The following is a 22,094-nucleotide window of genomic DNA, read 5'->3' as shown; positions in this document are numbered from 1 at the left end:
GTGAAAGGGCGACAATTAAAACATTGCAAAATGCACCAAGCGATGTGGATACTAAAAAGCTAGAAGCAGAAATTTTCCAGCTACTGCAGCATCCTGTGAAAGTTCTTTTTCCCATGCAGGCTAGCTGAGAAACAGTTTGAGGTTTTTGTAAACTAAGACTTTATCTTGCACCTGTAGCTTGTTATGTAGTCTTGTTTATGGCACACTGGGAAAGTTGTTTTGAAATGGGTGTTGTAGCATTTAGCCAATCATTCTGGGAGGTGGATGGTCAAGCGACCAATTGCCTTGGCCATCCTTGTGAACCATGTTATATATACGGATTTGTAATTAATTGAACGTTGGCTGGTTGGCATTGGCATTTTCTCCTGGACCTGAATTCTGTGTCGTTCTTCTCTCTGTCCGCGGTACGACAGCGACAAATTGATACTTCAGTACTAGCAACAAGCAGGCTAAAAATGGACGGGGATTTAACTCGAGTTGTGATTTTAAGTCTACATATTCTCAAAGAAAGTGTGATAGGCCATGACACCTCAGAGTGTAAGCAAAACAACTGAAAAAAAGAAAAGAAAAAAAAAGGCAAAAAATGCACCCACTCCATTAGTTAAACAAGGTGAGGAATGTTTTGACAGTCTGTGATTTCTCAGATTTTAGTCTGATTCCCTCGTTGCCACAGCTCTTCTGTATAACTGGACAAATTGTGTGCAGCCTCGCTTTATCACAGAGCAGATAAATACATTCAAGACTCCAAAACTACTCAGATATCACAGTAGAAGTGACTGCAAAAAGGGCTGCATTATCACAGGTCTGGACTTAAGTCAGGAAAACATCTTTAGTCAGGAAAGCTCTTCAAGTCACCGGGAGATATGGTCTTTTCACAGTGACACTGCCCCAGTGCTCTGTTGTTTGTCTCTTTGGAGAGCAGAAGCAGAAGGTTATATGAAAGCTATTCAGCAAGAGCTTATCTATTTTTAAGAAATTGGAAGGGGGAAAAAGCAATTTATAGGCTGTGATTTTAAAAAGGCTCCTATGTGTAGGTTTTTTGCCATGACAAGACCGTGTTTCAGTCTGTTCTGCATATTCTCTAGTGCTGCAGGGCATAAAAGAAAGGAGCATTACTCTGCACACAACCTGCTAACACCATCCATCAGCTGTGACATCAGCCAGCCAGGCCCATTCTGGCTCTTACTCTGCTCTGATTTCTTGATAACCGTTCAGTTAGAAGTATATGGGATATCTGAGAAAAACAACCTCAAGGAATAATCTAGTCTTTCTAGGAAAACCTGTCTTGATCAGCCAGTCATCTAAATGAAGGGAGCCATGGATACCAATTAGAGTTATAGAATCATAGAATGGTTTGGTTTGGAAGGGACCTTTAAGATCATCTAGTTCCAGCCCCCTGCCATGCGCAGGGACACCCTCCACTACACCAGGTTGCTCAAAGCCTCATCCAACCCGGCCTTGAACACCTCCAGGGATGGGGCATCCACAACTCCCATGGGCAACTTGTTCTGGTGCCTCACCACCCTTAGAGGGAAGAATATCTTCCTTGTACCTAATAAAAATCTATCCTCTTTCAGTTTAAAGCAATTGGCCCTTGGCTGTCACTACACGCCCTTGTAAAAAGTCCCTCTCCAGCTACCCTTCTAGGTGCTGGTCTATTATCTGTAACATTAGACGAGGATCCATGGTATAACAGGGAGTGTGAAGATGAGCAGTTAGTACAGACAGTGATTCAGTCCCCCTGAATCGTGTTAGTCAATCTACTGGCCGTGTGATTCTGCAGTGACCTGTATTCGGGTAAGAAAAGTACTTCTCTCCTCCTATTAGTATGTTTTACTTGAACAGCTCACTAAAATGCAGACTGCCTAAGCACAACAAGCATGTGTAGAATTCAGCAGAACACGGCTTGAATCTTAGCTGATAACTCGTGTTAATCTATGTAAGAAATATATGTAATATATGTAAGTATAATATATGTGGTTACAATTCATACTCAAAAGAAAGTGCTAGAAAAAAATAAATTACTTTTGAAAGAATGGCTATAACTGTTTCCTAAATTTAAAAAATGGGGAAACTATTAATTTGGTTTTACCTATGAGAAGAATTGCAGGTTATAGAGGAAAAAAAAAAATCTAATAACTGTAAGATTGCCTGGATTTAGATTTGCAAACTTTCTCCACTGTTGCAGAATCTGAACCAAATCCAAGTGTTGGAAAGCCACTGAAATTTGTTCTTTCCAAAATACAAATCTAATCCACTCCATGCACTGCTTATTACAAACAAAAAGTCAGCTTTTTTTTCCTGTTTATATATCGATTACAGCTTAACTAAGGACATAGTGGAGCCACTGTACTGGCGACTTGCTGCTGATCTACACCACATTCCTTCAGGTGCCGATTAGAGCAGCCTTATCGGGAAGCTTTGTGCAGGTGCAGCAGGCAGCGAGCTGCTCTGGCAGCAGGCTGGGGAGCATTCGTCTACCCAAACATCAGGGCCTAATTAAACAGCAGTCATCAGGGAATGTGTACAACAACGGGGACTTGTGATCCAAAGTCCACAAATAATAGCAAAAAGCATTTTCTAATGTGAACAGAAGTGATTTTGCAAGCCAGGTTTTCACTTCACCTTGCCAAGAGACTTCACTAGAAACATTCCTTCGCTGAGCAAGCCTGTGTGAAAAATACACAATTGAATCAGGAAACAATGAAACAATTTACAATGTGCTTGTAAAAAGTGCAATAGGTGCATGTCTTTAAAAATATCTATTGCTCTGCGCTACACTTCTACATAGGGGATTATGAATTTCCCTGTCTCACCAGGTGAAGAGGAGGGATGGCCATGAGCAGCAGGAAGACCTGGTGGGGGCATGAAAGATTAAGATCTTGGAGGGAAAAGAATTTAACCCAAGCTGCTACTCACCTTCCTTTCTCTGCTGGAGAAGATGATGATGTAGGTCAAGTGTCATGTTCAAAGGCCATGACTGGGGTAGACATCCCCACAGATAGCTCAAGAAAGGGGCAGGAGGAGGCACAGGGCTTTAATTGCCAGTTAAGGAGGAGCTGCATGAAGAACTGGTTTCAGGTGAGGAGGCACAGGAAGCCTCTTTCCTTACTGGGACAAACACTGGTTTAGAATAGAATTAGACTAATTATCTCAGCAGCAGTTGCCAGAACCACTCTCTCTTCAAACTGGTGCTCAATGTGATTTTTATCCAAGCAAACTGTACTCAGCACTACCACCAGAAGCTTTCAAGGGCCTCGATGGAACAGCACGTCCAGTGTACTGAAACCATCACACCAGCAACAAAACACCCACTTCACATGCTTCCTGGGCACTACAGCCACCAAGCTGTTTGGGGCACTTTTGGGACAGAGCTTTTTCTAGTTGGCATATCAGAAGCAGAAATAGGTTTGGGGTTTTTTTTTCACTCACAGAATAAGGGATTTTGTTAAAAGGCAAGGTAGTAAGTTTTTGCGATGTGACGATTTGTAGGACTGAAGTGTTTCTAGATAAGTAAGACAAAGAAACCTTGATAATAGACCTATGGAATTTGATTGCTCTAACGGCAAGAACTTCGGAACATGCTTGTTTGGCCACTCTGATCTTGATGACGTTATTAAGGTGAAGATGATTCAAGTATACATTAATTACTCTTTAAGAGTTGAATAAGGTACTCCAGATGTACTGTGGGATATATTACTTTCCATGTTTTAAATAAATACACAAATTAGATTGCTTGGTTCATAAAAGGCACATGAGTGCAGGAAGATATACGTGGTGTTGTTATCTCCTCTAGGGAGCACAGGGTCAAGAATTACCTACTGATCGTTTGATCAGCAAGGTGAACATTTGTGTATGGATCTTTGCTCTGTGGGGGAAAGGGTTTTGTTACTGTGCACTGGCCTCACAGCAAAAACCTGAGAGATTACCAGCATAAACTGATATCCATAGGATTCAGTAGCAACTCCTCTGTTAAGTCTAGTGCTGAGTTATAAAATCAGTTGTTCTTTGTGGCTCTTGAGTTAGATGAAGGATGGGAACTTTTCCCTCCTCTTCATCCCAATCATCCTGTGCTGCCGGATGAGAAAGCTCACACTGTACTAGTTCTGGGAACAAAAGGAACGGTTCTTTTCTCTAGTGCTGACGACCTGATACCGTTCGCAAGCACTGCCAATTTAAATTAGGAATGTGGAAAAGGTATAAGAAGTTTAGGCAGCTTAACTGAATTGACATGCTTATTGAAAAGGGCCCCTAGTGCCCTGAATTTGTATGCAGCCAGTGGAGCTGCTAAGCCAGAACAATCGATCACCAGGAGCACAAATGCAGACCAGACATGTTTCATTTAATTAAGCATTCAGTAAGTTTTTTTGTCCTCCGTCTAGGTGTTCTAACAGCAAAGGTACCCAGGTGTTATTTGTAAAATAGAATTGTAATTTGAATATTGCCAAGCCAATAAGATCATTACCAGAAAGATCACAAGCATCCTTAAAAATAGCATGAATTGACCTGTTTTCAAGTAACAAAAGGCCTTGAAGGTATGATTTTTTTTTGACAGCTTATATTCAGTTATTTTTGTCCCTCAGTGTTTCCATATGAGCTGAAAATCATCTTAAGTGTTACAGTATGGTGGTGTTCTGTTCCCTGCCCTCACGCTGGAACAAGAAGGAAAGCTCAGTCATGTTCTTGCCATTTCCTTGCTGAATGTTGCATACATAGAAAAGAATAAGTAAGAGGGTAGGCCAGTACGGTCTTGAATACCAGTGGTGAAAGATTATAGCCTAATGATTTCAAAACCTCTTTAAAAATTATTCTGAGAACAAAACGTACCTGTATGCTTTCCCCAGTACGCTGAGAGATTAGATAAGTACAAAACAGTGCCTGGGCTGCCTGTCTCCATAAAAAAAGAATCACCAGGCTCTGCCATAAATCTGCAGCAACTCTAAAATGAGATTTGTATGGTTATTACTAGTGACCATGTAGCAAATCTCTTAGCTATCAGGTTTTTGAATTATGAAATTAAGGCAAAGAGGAGAAAGACAGTCTTCCCCACTCCCGCCTTACCAACTCCACATTATTTCAGTGCTAATTATTAACCCTTAGTTGTTCTCAACAGTGGGTTTGGATCCTATACAGCCTCACAGAGACCTTTGTGGAACCCTCTGGATAATTTTCTTCCCTTGTGTCCTTGCTTTGTTTAAGATTGAGATTTTTAAAATTGAAAAAAATGAAGCCTAGGTTTCGAAAATAAATTTATAATAATTTAGAGAAATTTGGGGGTTTCCCCCCTTAGTTGATGATACAATGCAGTGGTTTTGCGTTTCAGCAGTATGCTCCAGCATGTTGCCACTTGCCCTGTTTTAGCTTTTTCTCCTTTCAAGCCAACTGGTGATTTAAGTCTTGCAACTTGAACAAGGCAAGGTCTCTGCATTATACAAAACATCCTGGATTTCATACACTTAACCTTTCCTTCAGAGACAAAAAGCCTTTTTGTTACAACTCATTAGGTTTCAAAAAACTGTATATGACACTTCACTAGAATTTTATAATTTCTGAGTTTTACGGAAGCTTCTTTCATGTTGCTATGAATCAGAGTAAACCTGCTAAAAGCTATCACTTGGTAAAAAAGCAGCTCCGTTAGCGTATGCAGAGAATCTAACAACTACGATACCCTCAATAAATGAGGCACAAATACATCTTTAAACAAAATGACACTTTTGTCCTTGGGTAGCCAAGGTGTTTGGCTGTTATACAGTGTGTATGATGAGGTAGTGGGTAACACAAGAAGGAACTCATTTTCTCAATACAGTAAAATTTGTTGTTTATAGAAGTATGATCATAAGGAGACGTATTTGCCCCTACTGCTTTACACACAATTCCAGCTATTTAAAACAGTTGCAGAAGATCAAAATTATTATTGTTATAAACAATAAACTAATGCTATATATCCTGCGCTGCTGCTGGTTGCCCAACACTATAGAGAACCAGGTGTCTTAGGAATACATCCTGACTCCACGGCACAAACTCCCCCACAAAATTAGGTCTGAGCAGATTAACTTGCATACTGCAAGTCTAAATGCAATTTTATAGGCTTATTTACCATGTTGCTCTCTGCTACCACAACAAGTACTGATTCTATGTAAATTACAGTGGACATTTTTATGCTGCATTGATCACATCCCTTTAGGCTCATTTGTAGATTTGCAGCTCCAGGGAGAGAAGAAAAAGTAGACTCCTGAGTGAGGGAACTGAATCCTTCTCTTGCACTACAAATACCTGACAGCATACCTTCACAGGTATGCAAATTGTAGTGAGGCTCCATCCATCTCCATTACCTTCCTCCTCACTCTCAAACTCTTTCCTGAAGACAAAATGCCCCACAGAAGCTGGACCTGCTGAGACCTACATTCCTCACCAGTCCTCTCTCTTTGTTCTGATTAATCTTGGGTAACCATCCTTCCCTGGTGCAAACCGTTTCTGTGTGCATGTTTACAGAAGCAGATCTGCTCTGAACATCTTGGAACCAAAAGCAGCGAGCAAATGTGGTAAAAACCCCCAGCACTGGGATTCAGCAGAGCTACAGCTGAACGAGAAGCAAAGAGCCACAGCCTGTGATCTCAGCTGTTCTGTTTCTAGTTAAATAAGGACCGAAATCGAGCAATCAATAAAACTAATTGCATTCGAAAACCCAAAGATGTTCTTGCTGAATTTGAGCACTGCTTTTCTAACAAGCAGAGGTGATACTACTAGTCTTTTTTTTCGACCGAATTAACGGCAATTACCTAAATGAACCATTCCTCTTCTGGACAAGCTGCCTACACACAATTTACTAGGGAAAAAATCATCCGAGGTTAAAAAGATAAGTGACCTTTTAAAGCAACATTACTAAGTTGTTATGTAATATATTTAATCATACAGCTTGTGCTTTGAAAATCTTTTTCATACATTACAATTGTGAACAAAGTATATTTTAGTACCCTAAACTGTTAATCTACAGGCACTAATAACCAATGGCTTGTATTGAATATCCCATCTCTTGCTAAATTATAGATCAGAAATGTGAGAGGTGTGTGAAACGCTTCTGGTTTTGGTATATAAAGCTATCAAACAAGAGGAAAGACTAGTTTAGCTTTGATGTGGACTAGACATACTGAGTTTTACAAAACGTCTACATTTTGTTCTGTATTTTGTTCTGTTCTTGACAGTTTTATATCAACTCTGAATAAGTTTTGATCACCAACTGATTTTGTAATTCATCATACATCAGTACTTTGTTGGTGGAACAGATTACTAAGCTCATGTTGTCATAAACAATATTTAACATCTCTATAGCATGGGGCTTTTATTTTTTTACCCACAGTTAATGTGTTTAGGGGTCTGAAGAAATGGACTTCCCACAATAGGTAGCATTCAATTTGCAGTGGTTATTGAACTATTCCAAAGCAGAGCAAACACACACATTTCTCAACGTTCCTGAACAATGTGTGAACACAAACCACTGCACATTCACTTTCTGCTTTAATTCTTCAGAAGCATTCACACAACCACATCTATACTTTTCTTCAGTCTATGCCAAAAAAAAAATTAAATCATATTTGTGGTAGCTTTCCAGTTTCAAAATAAAATCAGAATTACGACTCCTCTGTATGCGATGGCTCTTTTCAGTCATCTCATGGTGCTCCCTCAGGCTATCATTTTGTAAGCAGATTTGTTTCATTATTTTAACTGTATGTTCTATTCGCTTTTTAATTGCAATTACTTACATATTGTTTAAATAGGATTTTCTTTTACCCCAGTGATGCTACCACAATGACACTGAAACATGCACACAAAAATCTGAGACTGACCTTATACTTAGATCACGTCTTCCATACTATTCTCTGTATGAAATTCACGTTTTCCCAAAGTGCTTTACCTCGATGAGTGCTTTGCTTTACAGGTTGGCCCTATAGTGTGTTACAGACTATAGCATGAACTATAAATAGTGACTCTATCTCCAGAGCTGTATTTTAGGTAACAAAATTCAAGCAGGGCATTAAGCACTACACAGGACTAGCTCAGGTTCTTAAAATAACTGCATCTTAAGTAACAAAAACTATTTCCTCAAATCAAGCTCCTGCCTACTAAAATAGTTCATACTTGCAAGACTGCTTATATCATGCAGTGCCTCTATTTGATGATACATAGGGCACAAACTAAGGGTTCTTGAAAGACAGTCTACAACTACATCTGTGTGGTTTATATTTCATTCAGTGCCTAGAGGATAATAAATTAATTTTGCCTCTTGGCTTCATGATATAAGTAAGGAATTACATTATCAACAGTTTCAGTGTGGCCAATCCAAATTACTTGGCTGAATCAAATACACCCTGCCACCTGAAGAGATTAAGGAATACAAATGACTTCGCTTTTAGTAACCAGCAGTGGATTTTCAAACTATTCAGCACTGGCCAAATTTTGCTCTATTGACATCAACAGTAAAACTAATTTCAGAAAGCTTGAATAGAATCCAGTTCTGAATACTTCTGAAAAATCCTACCCTAAAAATTCTTATTTTAAATTACTTCAAAACATGCAATGTATAGAAACTAGCATAAGAAATTCTGCCAAAGTGGATCTGAAAGGCAGCTGGGAATATAAGCAAACAGATGATCCATATGATATTCTTACTTGGAGCTTTGAAATCTGACAACTGAAAATAATTTACTTGGAAGGAAAAACAATTCCTCCCCACCCTCTTTTCAATACATGAAATATTCACCTCTAATTTATTTTTCCACAAGAAAATGGCAACAGCATTTTGCAGTACTGAATTTTATGCAAGACCCTCTCAAGCAGTCCAACTTTTACTTGGATCTCAAGGCAACAAAACCCTATATAAACTGTGTAAATGTCTAACAGAATAAAACCAAAGGCACTTAAATCACAGTCTATAACTACTTTAGGATTCCAATTACAAATTGCAAGGGACTTTTTCTCTCCATCATCACATAAACATTCCCCAAATTTTGGGAAGATATTAAATAACCTTCTTAAAGCAGACCCAGTAGTAATACAATTACCCTGAATAAAAACAAAAAATGGTGAAATGGGAATGATTCACAATCAAACTGCAGAAGCCACAATGGAAGGACAGATCACTTACATGGAAGAACAAAGAGTATTATTCTTAAAGTGAAAACCAGAGGTAATACATAAGAAACAGTATGAGTCAAGCTAGAAATTTGTGACACCCTGTTGAACAAGATCAAAGATGAGTTCAGGTTAACAGTATGAGGATTAGTGAGAAATGGTATAAATAACCCAACTTTATATAATCCCCAAACCTTCAGACTGTGCCAGGGCACCTGGAAGCACAGCACAGAGCAGGAATGGTGAGGTGAGCTACAGAGACAACAGAGGCAAGACTGAGGACAAGACCTCAAATCATTTTAGACATAAGCTTGTGAACAGCAACCTCAGAAAGATAGCCAAGGTTTGTGGAGAGGAGTGGGGGGCCTGACTCTTTGCTGAAGTAAACAAACACAGTGAAACTTTCTGAAGACCTGCCCTCTATTTGGGCTAGCATGCTTGTCACCCACCGTACTGATTCACAGGTCCTGGTGACCTCCAACTAAGTTTGCATACCTCATTTTTGGAAGTTTTAAAGCTACCTAAATTTGAGCAGCCTTCTCAAATTCTAATCGATAGGTCTCAAGCCAGAGAGAGATGACAGAGAAGCTCTTCTGTCACACTACAGTTTACATGGAATGACATCTCCACTTAATAAAAAATGCAACCATTTTCTAAAAAAAAAAATAAAAATGCAACAACGGTAGTATCCTATCTATATTTTCTTCCTCATAAATCAAGTTCTGTCCAAGGGTTACGTGGGAGCTGTTACTGACTACATAACAAATGCTGTATCTGCTTACAGTTCCTGAAGTGACAGTAGCACTGTAACTCATAGTGTTGTGAAGCAGTTTGAGATACATGGGATATTTAAGAGGGTACATATTCACTATTTTTATTTCATATCCAAACTCTATATCCAAATATGGAAAGAGAGCACTCCTCTGATAGCTGAAGTTGCAATCAATGAATAGTCATCATTCTAGTCAAAAAGGAAAACCGTCAGCCTCTCTCTGATGGCATAAATACAGATACTCAAGTTCTCAATGTTTTATGATGAATTCTTGGCACGCTTTCTTTTTCTTAGTACTTTCCAAAGAAAGTGAGCAAATAGCTCAAGCAAAAAGTTTATAAAAATCGTGGACTACACTGTATGTAGTGCACAAGCTGCATGGTACTAACATCATTACAGAATGATAGCAACTGCAGCAATTTTTCTCTTCCTGCTTGCCTCTAAAATATGCTGTCTGTATGCACATGAATAAGAAAAATATTTTTTTTTGTGATTTTTAAATGTCAGCGGTCTGAAATTGTAAGTATTAATCAGTTAGATAGGAAAAGGCAGAGCTAATATTTTCCGTATCTTAAACTTGTGTTTGTTTTGTTTAGCATGTCTAATTTTTTAAATCTTTCAAATCACACATTCATATTTCATAGGATTTATTAAAAGCAGTTGCTTCTCCATATTCTCTGTCATTTTAAGATTTTTTGGTTAGTGTTTAGTGCTTCTGAGAAATGGCAACAGCAAAAATCTAATCTAAATTATTATAATAAATCTATTGATAGCTCATAAACTGGTTGAAGGAAGAAAGCTCCATGAGGAGTGAAAATCATGGCTAAAGCAGAGGAAGACTGCAGCCTGAGGAGCCTGGAAAGAATGTGGTAATCTGAGGAACTTGGTGTAAACCTTAGTAGGACCAACCTACAGCAGCACCTTGAGATCTTCCTTCTGCTTTGACTCACGATAAATTGACACACTGCAAAGCCTTGTGTCCAGTCAGGTGGAAACCAATGGAATGGTTTCCTGCGAACCCAAACAGATACAGCAACAAAATATAAGTTTGGGAAAAAAAAAACAGAGGTGCAGCACTCATAGCAGTAAAAAACAAGTCACTCTGTTAATTACTTGTATCATTAGTTTCCTTTAACTAAAATGTGTTAAAACGATGCTAGAGAGGAGCCACAGCAGATGGGACCATCATTTCCCAGCTCAGACCAAGAGGGCAGACAGGACCTAGCTCAGGTCAGAGAGACTTCTCACCCTTAACACGGCAGAGGTGGGGATCAGACCACTTTGTTATTATAGCTCCAACACTATGAAGAAGAAACGACCTACAGTTAAGGTATCCAAATCTGAGGTGCTCTCCCTACAACAAAATGATATGAAAATACTGACCTGGCAGTGTCTTTTTGTGTAAGGCCAAAAACGATTCATGCTCTGCCATCAGTGATTTACAAACGAGGAGGCGTGAACAACTGAAAGGATTGCAGCTGATAGACAGTTCCAGTAAACATGCTGGTTTTGCAGTATAAGATGACACAAAAGCTTGAATCTGGGAGGGACTTAATGTCATCTTACAATTCTTCAGGTTGCTTTTTAATAATTGTCACATTACTGTTACTATAAAAATATATCATATAGTTAAAACATTTTTATTGCACATATAAGAGTTCTATCCTTATCCCTTTTTTGTCTTTTCCATTTTTATTGATAGCAGGAGTATGTCTAGATGAAAATCTCAGATTTCATGTAGAGCAGCAAAAGAGATTTTTTGGTTTTTATTGTTTTCTACTTATTTCTTGTTTTCTTATTCTTTTTTTTTTTTTCCTCCATTTTATACCACACAACAGAGGACAGAGAGGCCATAACCTATGTGCAAATTGAAAGAGCAGCAGCAAGATCTAAATCAGAAATTTTGAGGCAACCCATGGGTACTTGGAAATAAAATCATGGTATGTCACAGCATAACAGCAACTCTAAAAAGCTTGTGCTATACTGGACCTGAAATCAGTATCTTGAGTCTGGGTACTTGGAAGAGAACACATTATTTCTAGAAACAGACTGCATGCTTCTGTATGCTTTACTTGGCTTTATTCCCTGCTGGTTACTTTATCGATAAGATACGTTGTATGTATTTTATGTTTACACTTCAGAGAAAAAAAAAAAGTGATGAACCTAATAGGATCCGTTACTAAAATCTAACTAATTACAGTTAGCAATCAAGTAGCTTACAGAGATTTTTTTCTCTATAGAGCCAATATTTGTTTTCTTTCTTTTTCCAAACTGCATGAGATAATTTTCTATTTTTTAGGCAGAGATCATGATACAGCTAAACAGAAGCTGGGATTTCATCTTCCTGCATCATCTGTAATAAGACTCGATGGCAGGAGCACTGATAAAAATAAGCCAAATTCCTTTATACGAATTACGTTCATATAATCCCTTCACTTATCAAGAGAAAGTCTGGAAATGCTCTGAATCATAGGCCACATACCACCTCTGCTTTGCTGTGTAATATACCACTGAGAAGGAAATAAAACGACCTCACCTGCTATCACATTAGACAAACTAGAGATCTGCATGACCTATTTTCTCCAAGCCCAGGCAGTGCTAAAAGCAGGAACTCCGAGTATTTTTTCATCCAAATTTTGTGCACACTGCTCTTCCCAGGACTCTATTTCCAGTTACTCCCGCTCATGATTTCAATAAAGTATATTTAAGTTAAAATACATTTATTAGAATATGTTGTGAATTAAATTAACTTTGTGTCTTACAGTAAACAAATGGAATACAATCTGAAGATGGCAACTCCTTGTTGTCAGAGTCTATACCTTTTTTTTTTTCATCTGAAAGAGTATGAATTTTTTCAGTATGATAGTGTTCGGTATTTATGCATTGAGTCAAGGCTGTACAACTTAAATATCAAAGCATGTGAGGAAATCTCTGATCTTTACATCAAAGTCCACTGGACAGAAAAGGCTCTCTTTGCAGCAATGAATGTCAGTGAAGGTCATGCAGCTTTCACCTTTGTTTAGATAAGCAAAAGTATTGAAGTGTGGAAAAATCCAATGCAAGTTGCATCTGAAACCCAATGTAGAAAGTTTTAAGAAAACGTCTTCTATATAGATCTGATATCTAATGACCATAAAAAAGGGATTTTTCCATCTCATAAACTGTAGTTTTGCAAGAAACGTCTGCCTGCATTGATCCAAACTAGAATACATGAGATATGCACTCATTGTTTCACGGGTGCAAGTCTATATTCTGCATTTAGTCTACATTCTCACCCTGTCACGGATCAAGTGATTCACTTCACTCATAAGACAGAAGTAGCACTATGTTTTATTGATATAAAACAGCAAGTTAAAGTTCAACGGTAAATGCGACAGTGGTTTAACAAAATTCAGCAGCAAGGTACACTGGATTATTTACTACATAGAGGACAGGGTCAGGCAAAACTGTCAGAGACACCCTCCTGTTGAGTCACAAGGTTCAGAAAGGAACCCTTGGCTTTCTAAACTTCTCAGAGAGGAGAGGATCCAATCCTAGTCTGAGACTTAGTCAACGGGTTATATCTAAAGGATTATATGTACACAATCAATGTAAAATGTAATCTCAGCAAAGCTTCAAAGTTTAGCCAGCTATTAGTCACTTACCAAGCATCTGTTGCAGCAAGGAATCTCTCAACCTTGAGGAGTACCCTTGAGAGGTGTCCCTAGTCAAGGGGGAATCCTGACATGCAGCCCACTGCTGTGCAGGAGAGCTCCAAGGGCGCTTGTGCTGCTCAATATTTATGGAGCAAGATGATTGACTTATAGTCATATCTGCGTGCTGACTACAGATGCCAGTTTCTTCCAAATTTGGCTTGAGAATCTTGAACATGACTGTAACGTTATGGGAAGACATGAGGAAGAATAAGGAAGGCACAGGCAACTAACCATCAACTCAAAAGAATATCTAGGACAACAAGTAGCCATTATTACCTGAGTATTACCTCCAAGTGTCCCACTGAAGATCAATAAGTATGATTTATTAATGTAAGGCCATGAAAAGTCATAAATCTAACTCTGATATGAATTAATTCCTGCATCTAAACTTTAGATTCTTAAAAACAAAGCAGCACAAACCCTGGAGATCACAAATCTGTGTTACTAAGTAAAAGTTGTCACACAAATTCTGATATTGGCAAGGTCCTCAGAACTAAAACTCTTGGAGAATACCAGACTTTCGAGGTCGTCCACCAACAACTGTTCCCAATCCAAAAAAAAAAAAAAGGAAGAATAAGCATTTTTATGTCTTGCCAGACCCTTGCACAGAGCACAAAACAATGTTGTTGCATGTCCAGGACTTAGCACTTACTGCCGAAGTACATTTCATTTTTCAGCTTTTTTATCTGCATTTCCTTTGATCATTGACTCTCAACAGTTGTAATAACTTACTAAAAGGAAGTGAAGTAGGAAATATCATGTTTTCAACTGTCTCCTAGAACACGGAATACATAAACATGAAAATATTTTCCCTTCTGTCTGACAGTCTTCAGTCTTGCTGAACAAATTTAACATTCTTGCAGATTTAGGTAATGAAAAGCCAATGCAGCGTTCCTAAATTTGCAATCAATAGCCAGAATAAAAAGAAACATACAGATTAAAAGCTATATTACAGCTTTCCTCCATCTTTATTTCCCTCAAAAGTCTCATATAATCCCTGTTGTACAAACCATACACACAAAAATTTATAAAATTACAGAATTTGGCTTAATGTCATATAACTTGTAACCAGGCTAGTTAATACAAATCTGTGATGGTGTAAGCCAATTAGTTAGCCCTTAACTATTCTCCAGCAAATTTGTCTTCACTTTTTCAATGAGTAATAAAAGGGAAAACTGCAACGTTAGAATTTCCTTTAGAGGACAGCATCCATACCAACCAGCTCGCTCTCAGTGAACTGCACAGCTCCAACTATACAGTCCCACAGGGTGGTGGTCAGGGTGAACAAGCTAATTTACAGCAATAAAGATATCAGATTTAGACTTGCTTCATAGTCCTACACTAATACTAATCCCTTTGTTTTGCTTCAGTACTTTAACATACTGTATAATAAAATTAATTAGGTGAATGCCTAAACTGACATATTTGTGTTCCAAAAAGCCTGAAGATGGAATAGAAACAGTCAAAGTTAATAGAGAAGAGATTTCTTGTTATAACTACTCGCGAGAAGTCATGGAACAGAGTACTCTCAAGTGACTTATCTTTCCAACCATTGTTTCTTCAAAATGAGCCTTCAGCATAGAATAATGGCTCCAACTGACTGATAAGGAATAAAATGTAAAAAGTCATAACCCTTATAAATACATAAAATAATAAGAACCTTCCCTTAGTTTTGAAATACAAAATCCAAGCGGATTTTGTATTAAAACAGTTCTACTGAAAAAGTTCTTCCCATTTTTAAAGGATGGTACCTTAAAATTCCTACTTACCTGAAGAACAAGGTAGGTGAAATGTTAAGTATTCACCACAGAGTCTCAAGTATACTTTCTTTCGTTATTGCTCTCTCCAGATATACTAAAACAGTAAACTGAATCCACCGATGCTGCATGAAACTGGAATAGTAGATCATGTTTTCAATGGATTCCCTCTCTCTTCATCCACCTTTCTGACCAGATGTTTCAGGACAGAACAGCAAAGACTGGACTTTACACGCAACATCATCGCTTAGTGGCACGTAACGGGTACTTCATTACTAGTTACAGCAAATTAGGACTTCACTAACACTGCAGTTTTATTGGGAAACTTGCATAATATACTGCCAGTACACAAGTGTGTAAGCCACTAATGTGCAAAGGCTTATCTTCTGCAACAGAAAGAAACAAAATTGCAGCTCCCGCAATGGAAAGCACATCCTAAAACATTTTTAGATTGAACTTCTTGAAATTTAAGGCAAGTCTCTTCCTTTAAGAAAGGGAAAAAAGGAGGAAAGCAATGAGTAACGAAACTACCTGAAACGACCAGATAAAAAGGACGCAATAGGGCTGAACAGATAAAATATTGCTTAAGAGACAAGTTTTAATCAATCTCATGGACAAATCAAATCAACACACAAATTATAGCACTTTTAAACGGTGAACGAGCTCCACAGTGAAGCTGTATCTTTCCGTAACTGCAAGTCGTGCCAAAGCAAAGTAAAATTGAGTAACCCAGTTTAAACCTGTACTGTACTGAAGCAGCAGAAATGCTTAAGGAGCAATATAAAAGAATTTTAAAATATCTTCAAATTGATTAGAAGCAGGCAGTCTGCAAAGGAGTTTGCAAGCCCAAGAAATGAACAAGTATGAAAGGAGCCTTTGAGAATTTGAACAAAAGCGAAATGAATGATCTGTCTGTGATAGAGACTATTTTCTCAAAGTTTTTAAAAACTAGGAATGAATGAACAAGGACTTGCCTGAAACATTTTAGAGGAAATTTGTGAATCAGGACCAAGTCATTAAGATTTAATGGTACTTTTTATCAACTGCACAGCATGAAGTTGAAGAGTAGTAATGCCTAAAAAAACCGCCCTAAACAAACAAGTCTCTGAAGGAGCCTGCACCTAAGCACAGAGCATGACTCAAAAGAACACACTTTATTTTCAAAGTCTTTGGAAAGGTCCTTCAAGATCATGATAGCTACCAAGAAACAGAAGGGACCCTTAGTGTACTCCTAGGCCATTAATTCAGAAAGGAGATAAATAAATAGCTAGTTTTCATATCTGAAAAAATTTCAAAGCTCTGTTTTCAGCATCAGTTGATACGAAAAAAGCAGAATACTCAAAGCTAACTATGACTGCAGACTCCAAAAGACCTTGATTCTGACAAGATCCTTGTGGACAGAACAACAGACAGAACTTAATGCCATTTATTGCACAACTGACAAATCTGTGAAGGAAAACTCCAACCCTAATTCTAAGACAGCTTCTACTCCATTCAGAAAGTTCTAGAAGTGTAGAAAGCTCACTGAAAACATCAATCCAAGCTATCAAATGGAAACAAGCTTACTAGTTAAGGAAAACAGGATACAGCAAGATTAGAAAATCTGTACAGGGCAGTGTGGATCAGATATAAAACCACACTCACATAAGGCAAGACCGAATAGGCTTAAACTTAGTCCTTGAGTATGACTGTGAAGGACAGATGCCTACAAAATAACTGACAAAGCTTGTAGGAAAATGATTGTTTCTTGTAACAGGAACTAGACAGTTGTCAGGTTTAAAATACAGCACTTTTGTACACCCTTCAAACTGAATTTTAGCTTCTAATAAAACAAGTCCAGAGGAGAAGAAACACTTAGGCAAGCCTAGCAGGCAGCAAATGTCATACATCACTACTCACCCCGTTTTGCAGATGTTTAAGCAATGATAACCAGGAACACTTCCTGGCTAGATGGAGGTTAAATCTGATCAAGTATGCATGAGACAGTTTGATCCTAAATCCACACTAACTCGCTTTTGTGTGCAGGCTGGGGGGAGCACCTGGCAGTTACTTATAACTGTATTCTCTGTTCTTGTTTGTGCATTGTCTAGTAACAGGATGCACAAAAGTCACTTCAAGACCTACTGTTGAAGAATACATTTTTAATATTTACTTAGACAAAAGCAACTGAAAAGCACATACCAACTTTCAATAGCTCAACAACATTGATCTTGCTCTTCAAGGATCTTCACACTTCTATTTTTTTTTTTACATGGAATATTGCAATATTTTCCTTTTTATTTGAAATAGGCAGGAAATGGGATTTCTTGCCAAGGATGTAATAGGATTCTTGCTAAGGATGTAATAGTACTTGTTCTTTAAAGTTTGAGACAATGTTTCAACTAGTTGGAGAACATGAAAACAATGCACACAACCCAATGAAATAACCTAACAGTTGGCCAGTTGATCTTTAGAATTCCAATTTTAGAATGCTTCTGCATTCTAAAAAAAACTTCAGAAAACCTTGACCAGACATTCAGAATAAAAGATGAAGAGGGTCATCTTCAATGGATTTGCAAGTTAAAGATGGAATTTGCACATGGCAACAGAATGCTTCTGCATGACAATATAAAAGTATTCACAATCCATGAAATAAAGCCTACACAGGAAGTACCTCAATGAGAAAACTTCAGAACACCCAACTTCTGGTAGCATTCTCATGTTTTATTTCAATTAATCCACACCAACACAGAAATAAATTACAGCAATTTTGTTAAGATATCTCAGTAGTGAGGGTCCTGTTTAAACATGACCATTGAAGATTTGTAGTTTTAGCCACTGCTTGTCTCAATTTCACTTTCAATACTTTACAGGTGACAACCGAAGTCATCTAGTACGAACTCATAAATCAGCCACTCATCATATCATAAGCTGATGTTTACTATCAGTTCCAACCCCTTGCACATGCTCGTTTCCTCCCTGTAAAAGAAGTTTTAATTAATTTGCAGTCAGTATCACACACACAAGAGAGGTAACAGGCATAAGGCTGAGCTGTATGAACATGCTACGTAACACTAACCCTTAAGTCAGAGCCATTTCTTCATAAAAATTTCTGCTTTTGTATAGGACAGGATTTTCCTTTCCCATGTCATTGTATGGATTCCATTCCAGAAGACCAGCCAGATTAAAAGAATCCAATAACTACTGTGATGATAAGCTTTCCTCAGATTTTTTCCAGTTTAGACTAGCTAGACTGTACCAAATTCTAATAATTTCCACACGGTTTCCACTAGTCCAAACTAATTTTGGTTCTGTTTTTCTTTTTTTTTTCCTTTTAGTTTTTAGGTAAGGAACAATTTAAAACTTCTTTAGATACCGAAAACAATTCAACTACTAACACTGAACAATCCTTTATACACTACATACCTGGAGACCAATCAATTTACAAGGCACTCTTTTCACTCAAGGTATTTCATATAGGCTCAAGAAGCATCACCACACTTGAGAAACCTGGAAAATAAGACTTACATGAAACTGATACTAAGGCTCAGATAAGAATAAGGTGACAGTTAAAACCTACCTACAAGTTATTTTGAATGCAACAGAGTTGATTAGGTAACTTCCCAAAGTTCAGTAGTTTCATAAATGTGTTCCTCTCAGCATGATCCAAAGAAGAGTTTCAACCTCACCTCTGGGTTTGAGAGAGAACTTTTATACCCCTCTGTGTTGGCCACTTAAGACACTGCTAGACTTAAGAGGGCAAAGCATAAAAGGGGAGTAGGCTGTAGCACCGATTTTTTTCTTATTAACTAAGATGATCTGAACTCACCACTTACTCAAAAGAGGTATTAAAATTTACTTGAAATTCATGAATTATCAAAAAGTAAGATTTAAAGCAATCTGCAATTGTCATCACGATAAAGCACACTTACCTTCTAGCAGAAGGTATTATTTGTTCCTAAGAAGTCATGAGCACTGCTTCCAATTTAGGTATGATCATGATGTTTGAAATATTCTGGACACGGAAGTTGCTAAGAGAGACACCTAAAAAGCACAAAAAAAGGCAAAAATGAAATTGTAATTTCTATTATGTCTAATTACAGACTTTCTTAAAGTTATATTCTACAAAGCTGCAGAAGTAATTTACATAAAGTTCCTCATCAAATCAAGACCTACAGCAAAAGGTAGTAAATAGTTCAATCTGTTGAAGAGATTCTTTTCTAATCAGCCCATTTAAACCACACAGAGTATTTTTTAAAATATACTGATAATCAGAAACAACAGAAAGTTTATCAAGCCTGAATTGCTTTTAGGGTCAGCAGTACCCTGAAGTAAGCTGTAAATTTTTAAGATTTTACAGACTGATCTTCACCAGTCAATTTATTGCTACCTTGTGCCTACTTCCATATACCTTGTAACAAATTATACAGAACTCAACCAAGAGAGAGATGTTACAGACATACTAGAAGGCTTCACTGAAGTCTATGCAATCAGTGACTTTTCCTTGTTTGAAAAGTTAAGCCCATTTGAACTTAAGTGCCTACAGCATTCAGTACTCTAAACATTGCAGGTTGTAACTGCATTTTTCTTTACACAGCCTACAAAAAAGAAGACACAACACTGAATCTGATTTAAGGTCTGTGCAGCACAATACCTCTAATTTCAGAAAGTGCAGAAGGGTGTAAATGAACATTAACACTTTTGTCTCACACCGATACAGATCAGTATCCTCAGATACGTTTAAGCGGTATTCTCAGGGTTCAAAGCCCTCCGTTCCGGAAGCCCAAAGCCTGTGTCGAACCAGCCGTAGTGTGCGCGATATGCGATGAAGTCGGTGTGCCCCCTTACCGACAGGCGTTCCAAGTCGCGGCTCCAGATCCCCAACGCTTCCCACTGGTGAGGCCTACTGCGCTCCACCTCCTGCCCGCGCTGGGAGGAGCCGAGAGGGGCAGGCCCGCGGACAAAGCCTTGGAGGGCATTTTCAGGGCCTCGCCGGTACCTTGGGACGCTTTCCGCCTCTCTCCCCGCCGGGCGGCCGCCACGCACTGCGCAGGGGGAGAGAAGTCAGCCCGGAGCAGCGAGGGGAGAGGGGAGGGCGAAGCGAGGGGGACCGCTTGTGCCTCACGACAGGATGCAGGGCGGAGGGGACGGCTCCGCACTGGGTTTCTGTGAGGGAAAGGCGCTCTACCCCCCTGTGTTGACTCCTCGGGCCACCGCCAGGCTCCGAGAGGGCAAAATGTGAAGGGAAGACCCGAGCAGGCCCCCACCCCGTAGTGCCCCCACCTCGACCCCACACCCCGTCCACCGGGAACCCGGAGCTCCTCGTGGGAGCGGCTGACCGCCGCCGCCTTACCGCAGCGACGGGCGGCAACGGAGAAAGGAAAGGCCGCGCCTCCCGCGGCCTTAAATACCGCCCCGCCGCTCGCGCGAGACTCCGCGCGGCGCCCGCCGCCGGCGGAGGGGGCGGGGCCAGGGAGGAGACAGCCGGCAGAGCGCCGCCCTCTATTGGTGGGGGTGGTACACGTGACTCCCCCTGTCCCCGCGGGGGAAGGGGCACTGGCGCGCGCGTGCGGGGGTCGCGGCGGTTGCGCCGCGCGGCGGAGGTGCGGGCGGGCGCTGAGGTGAGGCCGCCGTGCTGCGCCGCCCCTGCCGCGCTCCCCGCGGGGAGACGGCGTCGAGCTGCCCCTGGGCCAGGGGGACGGCCAGCGTGCCCGAGCCGCTGCGGTCGGGGGCGAGGGAGCGGCCCTCTGCCGCCGCGAGAAGCGCCCCGGCTGCTCGGTCGCGTTCCCTGCGGCAGTCGGTCAGCGGCGAGCCCGCGGCCTGGGTCTTGGCGGGGCTTTCGTCTTCGTTCGGACATAACTGTCGATTTCTGTCCGGGCCGAGCTCTGGGGGCCCAGAGGTCTTTAACGTACCGAAACAAAAGCATCTTCGGTGTGAAGTAGCAGCTGTGTCGCGGTTTTGAGGAACTAAATACTGCTGATCTCTGTCTAAACTCCCATCTAAGCCCTACTTTAGGAGGCTTAGGGCCTGTCTGCGAGGATAGTGAGGTAAGCCTCAAGCCTGCGGCGGTACCCTGCTGCTACGGCACTCTGGAGCACGCCGAGGGTGCCGTTCGCAGCGTGCACGGTGCAACCGGGCCTGTCGTCTGCGAGTTGGTGCACAACATGGCTGTTGTTATACCTCAGCTGAGATGTGCTACCTGACTGGGCATGCTACTAAGAGATTTTAGAGTGAGTACAAAAAGATTAGCATAAACTGGAAATAAGTGATTTGTAGCACAGAGACTTCAAATGTTGCCCACCAAAGCTAGTAGAACCACAACGTCTTGGTTCCCATGAAGTTCTGAATTCAGTGGAAGTCCCTGATTCACAACGAGGTGGATAGACTGCTGATAATTCATAGCTTCTGGTCTCAGTGAGGAATGCTATGTCTTGGCTCATACTGAGTTGCTACCAGCACAGCATCTGTAAGTGTGTGGAAAGAAAATAACAGGTTGGTCCACTGTCCCTGAGAGTTTTCTGAACGCTGCATTTAAATTGCCCTCAGCAGATCTGAACCGATCTGCTTCGGCCTGAAACAAACAGTCATGTATTTGCAATCAAGGGATAGCTCTACAAATTGTTTCTTATCACTGTAGTTACTTCTTCTGTCTAATTCGTGATACTTAAAACATTTTTGCAGATGTAATCCCTGTGCCAGTGTGTTAATTGTGAGTACATGAGGATTCAAAAGTTGTCACAGAGCTCTAGGTAAGTCAGTCTG

The 22,094-nt window shown here is 39.9% G+C and overlaps 1 long non-coding RNA gene and 1 other non-coding gene across 2 annotated transcripts; both read right to left on the bottom strand.

Annotated features, from left to right (window-relative positions):
- Positions 1-18,294: 18,294 nt before the first annotated feature.
- LOC147528727 (uncharacterized) lies at positions 18,295-20,363 on the bottom strand. The gene is made up of 4 exons (XR_015222179.1): positions 20,181-20,363; positions 19,265-19,363; positions 18,759-18,842; positions 18,295-18,311 (listed from the first exon to the last, which is right to left on the bottom strand). It is a non-coding gene; the product is annotated as an uncharacterized LOC147528727 (long non-coding RNA).
- LOC147528728 (small nucleolar RNA SNORA26) lies at positions 18,978-19,095 on the bottom strand. The gene has a single exon (XR_015222190.1). It is a non-coding gene; the product is annotated as a small nucleolar RNA SNORA26 (small nucleolar RNA).
- Positions 20,364-22,094: the final 1,731 nt, after the last annotated feature.

Source organism: Tauraco erythrolophus, chromosome 5, assembly GCF_009769465.1.
Source record: "Tauraco erythrolophus isolate bTauEry1 chromosome 5, bTauEry1.pri, whole genome shotgun sequence".
Lineage (NCBI taxonomy): Eukaryota > Metazoa > Chordata > Aves > Musophagiformes > Musophagidae > Tauraco > Tauraco erythrolophus.
The sequence above is the reverse complement of the archived record's forward strand: the minus strand, read 5'-3'. Positions and strand labels throughout refer to the sequence as shown.